We start from the raw sequence: 11,357 nt of genomic DNA, 5'->3' as shown, positions 1-11,357 counted from the left end.
AGAGAATAAAAAACCGGAGGACATATGTATAAGGTGAGAGGGGCAAGATTTAGTAGGAACCTGAGAGGCAACTTGTTTCACAAAGAGGGTGGTAGGTATATGGAACGAGCTGCCTGAGGAGATAGTTGAGGCAGATACTATAACAGCATTTAAAAGACACTTGGACAGGCACATGGATAGGAAAGTATTAGAGGAATATGGTGAAATACAGGCCAATGAGACTAGCTTAGATGAGGCATCTTACTCAGCATGGACGAGTTGGGCCAAATGGTCTGTTTCTGTTTCTGCATGACGCTATGACAATGATGTTTTTAGTATTGTATCATCTGCACCATTTAAACCCAGCGTTGTACTGGTTCCTGCAAATATCTGGAGTAAATCCTGTTCTCTTGTTTATTTGTTCTCCTTCTTTCCCTGACTGCACGGTTTATATTATTGTAGCTGGGACCTGCTGCTGCTCTCCTTTGCTGGTCACTGAACTGAGTTTTCTTTAGAGATCCTCGAGATTTGCAGTTCCGAGAGTTGTTTGAATTGGCCAACATTTGTGGCATATTGTTAATGCCAGTTGAAAGAAATACAAGAACAATAGAAACCTAAACTTTTATTGCTCAGTTCACATTTCAAAGTATTTGTAAAAAATATCACGTGTATTGTGTCATGTGGGGCTCAGTAAAGTACTGTAGTTACTTCAACGTAGACTTCAAATGTCTGTATTGGACCTAAAACACATTACTTCAAATGTGAAGAAGGGTTTCGAACCGAAACGTTGCCTCTTTCCTTTGCTCCATAGATGCTGCCTCACCCGCTGTGTTTCTCCAGCATTTTTATCTTACTTCAAATGTCTGTATCGGACCTAAAACATATTTCTACATCCAATGCACATTTGTAATGAGATTAAATATTATTTAAAAACAAAACAAAAATCAAGAATATAAAATTGACACAATGTAGTGATTTCCACCATTATTCATAAATCGCTAATCATGTAAAAACTAGCCACACCACAGAGTAATAATGTGCTGGTTCAGTGTGCATCTGACGAGGTTTCCCAATGCTAACCTCTGTGGAGAGGGAGGGAAATCAGGTGGCATCTTCCCTTGTGTAATACTTAGCAGCTGGTTTTATAAAGCCTTTGGCAGAACGGTAGAAATATCCAATCCCCCAACTCCCCAACCTTTGGCTGGGGTTGTTTGGAGGCACAAGGTATCTGGAGGAAATCAAGGAAACAAAATTGTTATATATATAAAACAGGATATATAAAACCTGCTTCCAACTAACATTGTCAACATTCTGAAAATACTGTTTATCAGTAAAAAAAAGACTGTCCAGACAGCTGTAAACTTGATTTGCAACACCCAATGTGAATTCCCTGAAGGGGATATAACCATTCACAGATACACGGATTTGTAAATCTAAAGTCCTGACCGGCCATATGGAACTGATTAATTTCACTTTTTGTGAGCTGCAGGGTTTCATTCTCATGCAAGAACATTTCAGGATTAAAACACAAATATATAACAATGCTGCTTTTGTTCTGCTTGCTTATAAAAAAAAACCCTTGGGTTAGATGAAAGTGTTATTGTTGAGGACGGATACTAACATCCTCTTGATACCCCGCACAGATTCTGTTTGCATAAATTTCTGCATGCAAATAATGACCTATTATAATTGGTTGCTGTCGAGTCACTGGCAGGCTGACACTTTAGGAGAACAGATGCGTGCAGCTAATTCAGCACTAGCCCGGTCCCATTAGTTTCTGGAGAAGAATGGAAATTGTTATGCTCCTCATTTGGTCGCGCCAATTGGGAGCCACAGTTCATTCTGCAAGCTGATACGGACTGAATGTTTTCTATGAACAGGACTATTTAAATTCAGGCTGTAGCGGTATGAAAAAAAAAGATGCTGACTCCATCATTTCCAGTGAATATGTTTTCGGTATTTAAACGTACTCCTGCAAAGTGATCATGATCTCTCGCAGAATTTCCCTTTTTTATAAAGTTTATTTGAAGGGGTGGGTGGGGTGGGGGGGATAGAGGAAGGGGATGGGGTGGTGGTGGAGGGGGGTGGGGGGGGGGGGGGGGGGGGGGGGGGGGTTGGGGTGGAAGTGGTGGAGGAAGGGAGGTGTCAGAAACCTCCTCTCCCCAAATAGGAAATACTCTGCCTTCAGAAGTTTGGATTTTCTTCATTGTATTAATGCCCATAGAAATATGTCGCACAAACAATAAAGTAATTTTAAACAAAAATGTTATCATGAACAATTTGGCCTCAAATAACAGAATAAAGAAACTATTTCCTCTTTAGGTTTACAGCCAGATGTGGAAATAAACACAGTAATAGTCCTGAGTATTACATTTGAACCATCAGGTTACAGTACATATGCAAGCTGTCTTGGGGAACAAGTGTGTCTTTTGTTCATTTCTTGCAGGCAAAATACATTTGTTTGAAATACATTTATGAAAATAACCAATCATCGTCACCCTGTGCCATCACCCTACAATCTAACTCCGGATCAATATATTAAATAAAAGTGCTTTCATTAATCACCCATTAACAAATAACAAGGATAGAAGTAGCTTCATTTATCAGAAATTGTTTAATACTAATATGTCCTACTTTGTTACAAGTGTTAATATTAACCAGAGAAGCTTTCCAAGTGCGACAACCGCATGTATTCCTGCAGAGCTTCTCACTTATCCTACATTAGTCTGTTCAAAATAGACAAAGTTGGGGCCTCAAGGTACTGTGGAGTCTCGAATGCACCAGGCCAAGGGCACCTTGTAAAATCTCTTCCTGACGAGAGCCTACTAATGTACAAGGCTTTCCAAAATTCCCATTTTAATTGAAGCCCTGAAGCCAAACGTCTTCTATAATATATGCAATATTTATGAAATCAGGAAGAAAAGGATAAATTATTCCTGGAACCATAGCATTGAGTGGCCAGGATTTTCCTCTGTGAAAATCATTGGTTTATCCTGTTCCCAGCTTTACTATCTAAGTTGGTCAGTAAAGATACACAGGAAGAGAGAAAGCTACAAAGGGGGAGCTAATTACTTTAAATTGGAGACTTCAGTGTTCATGCCATTGGTTGTAGACTATACAGGTGGGATATAAGCTGCTGTGCCTCTGGTTTGCATCAGTGGAGGAGGCTGAAGGGAGACGGATCCTCTCACACACACCCTTCTTCTCAACAAATCCCCAGCCCCCATCACCCAGTTTCCACCCTGTTGGCTCACATCATCTACCCATGACCATACAGTCCTCTCATTGGGATACCTCCCCCCCACCTGCTCAACACACACACACACATTGTTCCAATCTGCCGCCTTATTTGGTTCCATTCTTCACCTCTCTATCAGATTCCATTAACTGCAGCCCTTTGTTGCCTCCAGCTATCGCCTTGCTATTTGCATCTCTTCCCCGTCATTTTCTTTTACTAATTACCCTTGACTTACATTCCAGATGAAGGGTCTCAAAACGAAACATCGACTGTCCATTTCCTTCCACGGATGCGGCCTGACCCACTGAGTTCCTCCAGCAGATTAATTGTTGCTCCGAAAATGTGCAGGTACGTAGGTCAAGTGGCCTAATGTGACCTATAAATTAAAATACCCCTAGTGTCGATGGGGTGTAGAATCTGGGGAGAGTTCATGGGAAAACATGGAAATAGATTACAGGAAAATCACCGAGGGACAGGGTCTGCTCCGAGTAGCTTGACAGCTTGGGCCCAAATGTCCTTCTAAGGTAAGAGATTTATTCGTACAGTGAGAGGTGGACCTTTGGAATTCTTCATCCCAAAGGAATGCAGAGGCTCGCTCATCAAATTCATTCAGAACAGTGGTGGATAATTTCTGGATGTGAAAAGAATCTTGGATATGAAATAGTACAAGAAGATGGAGGTTAATGTACAAGATCAGCCAGGATCCGACTGAATGATGGAGAACGTTTGTGGAGCTGGATAGCCTGCTGTTTCTGATGTTAGGTTCATATGAAGAGAGTTTTACTACATTGTAAAAGTCATGTTTTGGAACGCACTGCGTGAAAGTGTGAGTGAAGAAGAAGAGAAACTAAAAACTGAAACATTCTAAAGGAGAAGAGTCTTGGAGCTGTTCATCAAGCTCTTGTCCATGCTGACCTAACTGCCATGTTGGGCAAATCCCATTTGCCTGCATTTTGCTCCTAGGCCTCTAAATGCGTCTTATCCATGTACCCTGTCAGATATAAATCTTATGTGCTTTGGGCATTTCGAAGAAAGAGTTGAAGATTGCAAAGTGTCAGCATAGGCCTCCTTTATTGGGCTACTGATATACAAGAGTCTATTGTTAAAAGAAAATTTCAAACGGCAACCTATGTCTATTAACCTGCAGGTCTCTTCTTGCATATGGAGTGCACAGCCTAAAGAGGTAGAACAACTTGTTCTATTTGATCTTATTTGATTGTGCGCACCAGGTTGGTTGCATTCTTGCAATCTCCCACCCCAACCTGCAGGTGCAGTGGCGGGGTAGATAGAGTGAAATATCCCCAGCAACTATTTCAAACGAGGCATCATGTGCTTACTGAAGCACATTTCCAAACTTGTATTTCATTACATACCAGCAATGAAATATTTTCTGAAAAAGATCATCTTTATATTCCTTTGAAGAGTCATTGACCAGAAACATTAACTTTTTTTCTATGCCCACAGACACTGCCTGACCTGTCGAGTGTCTCCATCATTTCCTTGGAGTGAAGAGAAGATGAGGATTATAAAATGATTCTTTGTAAGTGAAATAGTTGTTCAATTTGTTGCTGCGTATCGGAGATTGCCTGTGTTGTTACATTTTGGAATTTTCCACTCAGACACTTTTTGTCTTTTTTCTCTCTATTTTATAACATTGACATTAACACATCTCCTTAAATCAAGTGAAACTATTAGCTCATTTACAAACGGGAAATAAAATTTGTTTGGGTTTTCAGAACGTTTTAATTGACGTACTACATGGCCACAGGTGTGAACTTTAATGACAAAGCACATGCATGCACCAGAATGCTCCAATGACTCTGGCTTCACTAAAATGGAGAAAGCACAAGGGAATAATGATGCACAATGGACCAGAGGCAGAGGAGGAGAGAATTGATAAGAAGGCGAGGGAGAGATTCCAGAGGCAGGAAGGGGAGAAGCCACAAAGGGTGTTAACCCAAAAGAAGCAACTTGGCTTTGGCTGGAAATTCTTAATATTTCTTTTAAAGATGTGGAATTGAACTGTATTGAATGGAATACTTTATTGCCACATGTGACAAGTGACAGTGAAATTATTTGCTTGCAATACCCAAGGTGTGCAAATAGTCGCCCATAAAGGGGGCTTAAAAAGTTACAACCACCCCCCGCGCCAGGTCCCCCTTTGCTCCTCCCCCCCTCCCCCTTCCCTCACGGCAGTTCCCAATGCTGGATTACAGCTCTACATTAATACATGAAATAATCATTGAACTTCCATAAACTTATGATATAAAAATATTGAGGGTGGATGTTAACATGAGAGAAAACTCTTAATTGAAAGCATTGGAGGTAAGATATGATGTAGAACTACATAGAAACATAGAAAATAGATGCAGGAGTAGGCAATTTGGGCCTTTGAGCTAGCACTGCCATTCAATATGATCATGGCTGATCATCCAAAATCAGTACCGGCTTTTTGCTCATATCCCTTGATTCCCTTAGTCCCAAGAGCTACATCAAACTATCTCTTGAAAACATCAAGTGAATTGGCCTCCACTGCGTTCTGTGGCAGAGAATTCCACAGACTCACAATTCTGGGTGAAAATGTTTTTCCACATCTCAGTCCTAAATGGCCTACCCCTTATTCTGGAGTCAAGGAAAGAGCCTTCACGTCGCGGCCCTGTTTCCACCAATCTTTCCACCACCACGTACAAGAAGCGCAAGACAGACACCATTGTGCAGAGGGCGTGAAGTGTGTTCAGCTCTGGCTGAAGAACTAATCTTGTGTGTGGACTTGATAAGAAGAAGACCCCTTATTCTTAAAACTGTGATCCCTGGTTCTGGACTCCCCCAACATTGGGAACATTTTTCCTGCATCCACCCTGTCCAATCCTCTAAGAATTTTACATGTTTCAATAAGATCCTCTCTCATTCTTCTAAATTCCAGCGAATACATGCCCAGTCAATCCATTCTTTCATCATACATCAGTCCCGCCATCCCGGGTATTAACTTGGTGAACCTACGCTGCACTCCCTCCATAGCAATAATGTCCTTCCTCAAATTAGGAGACCAAAATTGCACACAATACTCCAGGTGCGGTCTCACCAGGACCCAGTACAACTGCAGAAGGATCTATTTGCTCCTAAAAGGGGTCCAGAACAAGGGGTCACAGTTTAAGGATAAAGGGAAAATCTTTTAGGACTGAGATAAGAAAAATATTTTTTACACATCTCTGGAATTCTCTGCCACAGAATTAGTTGAGGCCAGTTCATTGGCTATATTTAAATAAGAGTTAGATGTGGCCCTTGTGGCTAAAGGGATCAGGGGGTATGGAGAGAAGGCAGGTACAGGATACTGAGTTGGATGATCAGCCATGGTCATATTGAATGGCGGTGCAGGCTCGAAGGGCCGAATATCCTACTCCTGGACCTATTTTCTATGTTTCTGTGTTTCTAAACTCAAATCCTCTTGCAATGAAGGCCAACTTTCTTCACTGCCTGCTGTACCTGCATGCTTACTTTCAGTGACTGATGTACAAACACACCCAGGTCTTGTTGAACCTTCATTCACCTAATCTGACACCATCCAGATAATAATCTGCCTTCCTGTTCTTGCCACGAAAGTGGAAAACCTCACATTTATCCACATTATACTGCATCTGCCATGCTTTTGCCCACTCGCCCAACCTATCCAAGCCACCCTGCAGCCTCATAGCAATCTCCTCGCAGCTCACATTGCTTTGTGTCATCCGCAAACTTAGAGATGTTACATTTAAATCCCTTGTCTAAATCGTTAATATATATTGTAAACAACTGGGGTCCCAGCACTGAGCTTTACGGCACCCCACTAGTTACTGCCTGCCATTCTGAAAAGGACACGTTAATTCTTACTCTTTGCTTCCTGTCTGCCAACCAGTTCGATATCCATGTCAATGCCATACCCCTAATACCACGTGCTCTAATTTTGCACACTAATCTCTTGTGTGGGACCTTGTCAAAGGCTTTTTGAAAGTCCAGATACACCACATCCACTGGCTCTCCCTTATCCATTCTACTCATTACATCCTTGAAAAATTCCAAAAGATTACTCAAGCATGATTTCCCCTTCATAAATCCATGCTGACTTTGACCTATCCCGTCACTGCTTTCCAAATAGGCTGCTATAACATCTTTAATAATCGACTCCAGCATCTTCCCCACTTCCGATGTAAGGCTAACTCGTCTATGATTCACCGCTTTCTCTCACCCTCCTTTCTTAATATACTGTTGTATCCATATAGAATATGTGTCACGGAAAACAAGCCATCTGTCCAACTGGTTTCATGTTAGTGTGAAAGATCCACGTCAGTCTCCTCAACCCATTTTTGCCAAACCTTTCTAAGGTTACATTTTACTGCAATCTCCCTTGTGTGTTAAACTTACCCTGAAATGCATCCATTATATTTTCCTCATTTACTATTTCTGAAATTTAGTTTCACATTCTCTTTAGTCAAATATGTATCGAAATGGTATCACTCTTCCTCGCCTCTGTGATGTCCTATACATAAAAAATCATTATAAATGCTCTTTTTAAGTGGGTTATAATGATATAAAATCATTGAAAATGTATGGTATTGTTAGTCACTAATGTCGGCCCGAAACGTTGCCTTTTTCCTTCGCTCCATAGATGCTGCTGCACCCGCTGAATTTCTCCATCTTTTTTGTGTACCTTTTGTATTTTATATAACTGGTAGATCACACTGGGAAGTAACTATAGCAGTTGTTGGCAACAATGGGGTGAAATTGTGGTGTGCTATGCCAGGGGATGACACATTGATGCAGCTTGTTCATATGTTATAGGAGCAGAATTAGGACATTGAGCCCATCAAGTCTACTACGCCATTCAACATGGCCGAGCCATCTCTCCCTCTCAGCCCCATTCTCCTGCCTTCTCCCCATAACCCCGATACCCTTACTAGTCAAGAATCTATCAACCTTAAAAATTCCCATTGACTTGGCCTCCGCAGCTGTCTGTGGCACAATTCCACAGATTCACCATCCTTTGACTAAATAAATCTCTCCTCAAATCCTTTCTGAAGGTAAATTATTTTATTCTAAGGTTATGACCTCTGGTCGTAGACTCTCCCACTGGTGGAAACATAACCATATAACAATTACAGCACGGAAACAGGCCATCTCGGCCCTTATAGTCCGTGTCGAACACTTACTCTCACCTAGTTCCATCTACCTGCACTCAGACCATAACCCTCCATTCATTTCCCATCCATATACCTATCCAATTTATTTTTAAATGATAAAATCGAACCTGCCTCCACCACTTCCACTGGAAGCTCATTCCACACAGCTACCACTCTCTGAGTAAAGAAGTTCCCCCTCATGTTACCCCTAAACTTATGTCCCTTAATTCTCAAATCATGTCCTCTTGTTTGAATCTTGTTTGAATCTTCCCTGCTCTCAATGGAAAAAGCTTATCCACGTCAACTGTGTCTATCCCTCTCATCATTTTAAAGACCTCCACATCCACTCTATCCAGGCCTTTCACTATTCGGTAAGTTTCAATGAGGTTCCCCCTCATCCACAGGATAGTGCCCAGTGCCTTCAAACACTCATCATACGCTCAGCTTGCGGAGATGCTGCCTCACAGCTCCAGTGATCTGCCAGTTCCATCTCAACCTAGAGTGCTGTCTGTAGGAGGCTTGCGTATTCTCTCTGGAACTATGTCGGTTCCCTCACACTGAAGTGTGCGTGACTCATGGAACCCGAGGGAAGGTGAGCTGAATGTGGGAAAAATAAAATAGGATTAGGGTAGGGTTAATGTAAATGGGTGCTTTATTGTCAGTGTGGATCCAGTGTGTCGAAGGACCTGTTTTATATGCTATACGAGTCTGTGACATTAACACGTTGTATTGCTTGTCATCTTAACAAAATCAATTGAACTATAAAATATTAAAACCAATCTTGAAATAGCAAATAAAGTTCATACAAGTGGCTTCCCAGTTAATATTGTACTGTGATTCCATCCATATCTACATTCAGATGAGATGATGGCAGGACTGAATTTAGTTTAATTCCAGGAAAACAAATTTGATTGATGGGGATGGAGATATTTCTACTGTACTCGTCAAATGAGAGAATATCTTATTATTTAAAATAGTGGAGATAATGAGAAACAAATGTGAACATATGCCACTGCAATCATTATAGAATAGTTAAACCTGTGAAGATCTCTAATAAATTCTGAAATGGAATATAAGGAAATCATTTACACCTACAGCTTCAGATATCCAAAAATGAACATTATTAATGAGTAACTCTTTGAAAAAAAAGGTTGATTAAATCGCCATATGAGAGTCCAAATCATTTGTAATGAAATGTTAGTGGAATGTAACAGAGTGTCGGTATGTCAAGGAACATTCTCTCGAACCTCTACATGTGCACAGTAGAAAGCATACTTGACTGGCTGCATCGTGGCCTGGTTCGGCAACTTGAACAGGAGCGGAAAAGACTGCAGAAAGTTGTGACCACTGCCCAGTCCATCACCGACTCTGACCTCCCCATCATCGAAGAGATCTAATGCAATCGCTGGCTCAAAAAGGCTGCCAACATCATCAAAGACCCACACCATCCTGGCCACACATTCATCACATTTGCACAAACTGTCTCACAAATAGGAAAATAATTTAGCAATTGTGTGGCTGTGGCAATAATATAAATGATAAAAAATATACTCTCAGAATCCATAACATTCATTATTTTATTAAAACGACAATATTTTTCATTACAATGAAAATAAATACAAATTACATTGAGTTCACCGTGATAAAATTATACTATGTCAATAAATTGGGCAAATTAATTCAACTTTTCTTAGAAGGCTTCATTTACAAAATATGACCCTTTTGTGTTTTTGAAGAAATGTAGGAAAAGTCACCAAATGTCACCTTATTTCTTATCTGCTTGATTTAACTGACCAATAATGGGAAATTATGCCCGTTTTGAAAAATAAATTAGTTTCTTTGGTAATAGTAAGGTACATTTTGAATATATTCCATAAAATACAAGGTAAATTGGAACTTATTATACATAAAATATGCTCTACATCCAACTAAGGAAATGGGGTAAAACCAGAATAGCAGCACAGTGCATTCTAAATGGACAACAGTATTGGTACAAAAATATATTAGTTCCCATCTATCCGTGTGCCATTAGGCTGAGTGCCTTAGGTTCTTTTAATATTCCTGACTCATTCAAAAAAGCCTGTGTTCGGCATCATTTAATTTCCTTATGGAAGCAGAAAAAGCTAAACACCTTAAAATCCGGGGAGACAGTAATAGCCCAATATTTCCATTTGCAAGGAATCAAGTACAGTACTGGAATATATCAATTGTTTTAAACTTTTAAATTCTTTATGATTTAGAGTTTTAGCAATTTGCTTGACATTGATGAATAGTATGTCAGGGAAGAGGAACTATCACAAAATGCATAGAAGGCTGATCAGAAATGTACACTTGGTCAGGCCAACTCTTGCTGATGAGTCATACACTATAACATGAAAATAGGCCTTTCGAATCACCATGCTGACCATCAACCACCTATGGTTTTTAATTCTCCCCACATTCATGTAAACTCACCTCAGATTCCACCACTCATCTAAGCACTCTGTCAATTAACTGACCATGTCCTGATTTATTCTGTTGTATAATTTGTTAATTCAGTAGCTTCGAAGATTTTGTTCCCATGAAAAATTTAATATTAAATATTAATATTTAAAATTTCAATATTTACTTTTCAGCTGTCTTTAACCTCAGTTTATTGCATTTTGTTTTCTGCATTTAAATAGCTGTAAGCAGCCTTATGTTCTTGATTATTCAAAAGCAAAATTCTGTGGATGGGGGAAGCGTTGAAATAAAATTAGAAAATTCTGAAGATACTCAACAACTAGCAACTATGGCGAGAGAAACAGAATTAATATTTCAGGTCAATAACTATTCGTCAAGCTGCAGATGAAGTCCTCCCAACACACTGAAGTCATCACATGAACCGACCCCCACATTTATTGGATGACTGCAAGTAGACTTCAGATATGGAGATAGCTCATATGTGAAGAAGAAGAATATCTGCTGTGATCTATCAGGTTAAAAAAATGTAGTGCAGAAAGGAACTA

Source organism: Leucoraja erinacea, chromosome 10 (assembly GCF_028641065.1).
Source record: "Leucoraja erinacea ecotype New England chromosome 10, Leri_hhj_1, whole genome shotgun sequence".
Taxonomy (NCBI): domain Eukaryota; kingdom Metazoa; phylum Chordata; class Chondrichthyes; order Rajiformes; family Rajidae; genus Leucoraja; species Leucoraja erinaceus.
This window is presented reverse-complemented; position numbering follows the sequence as displayed.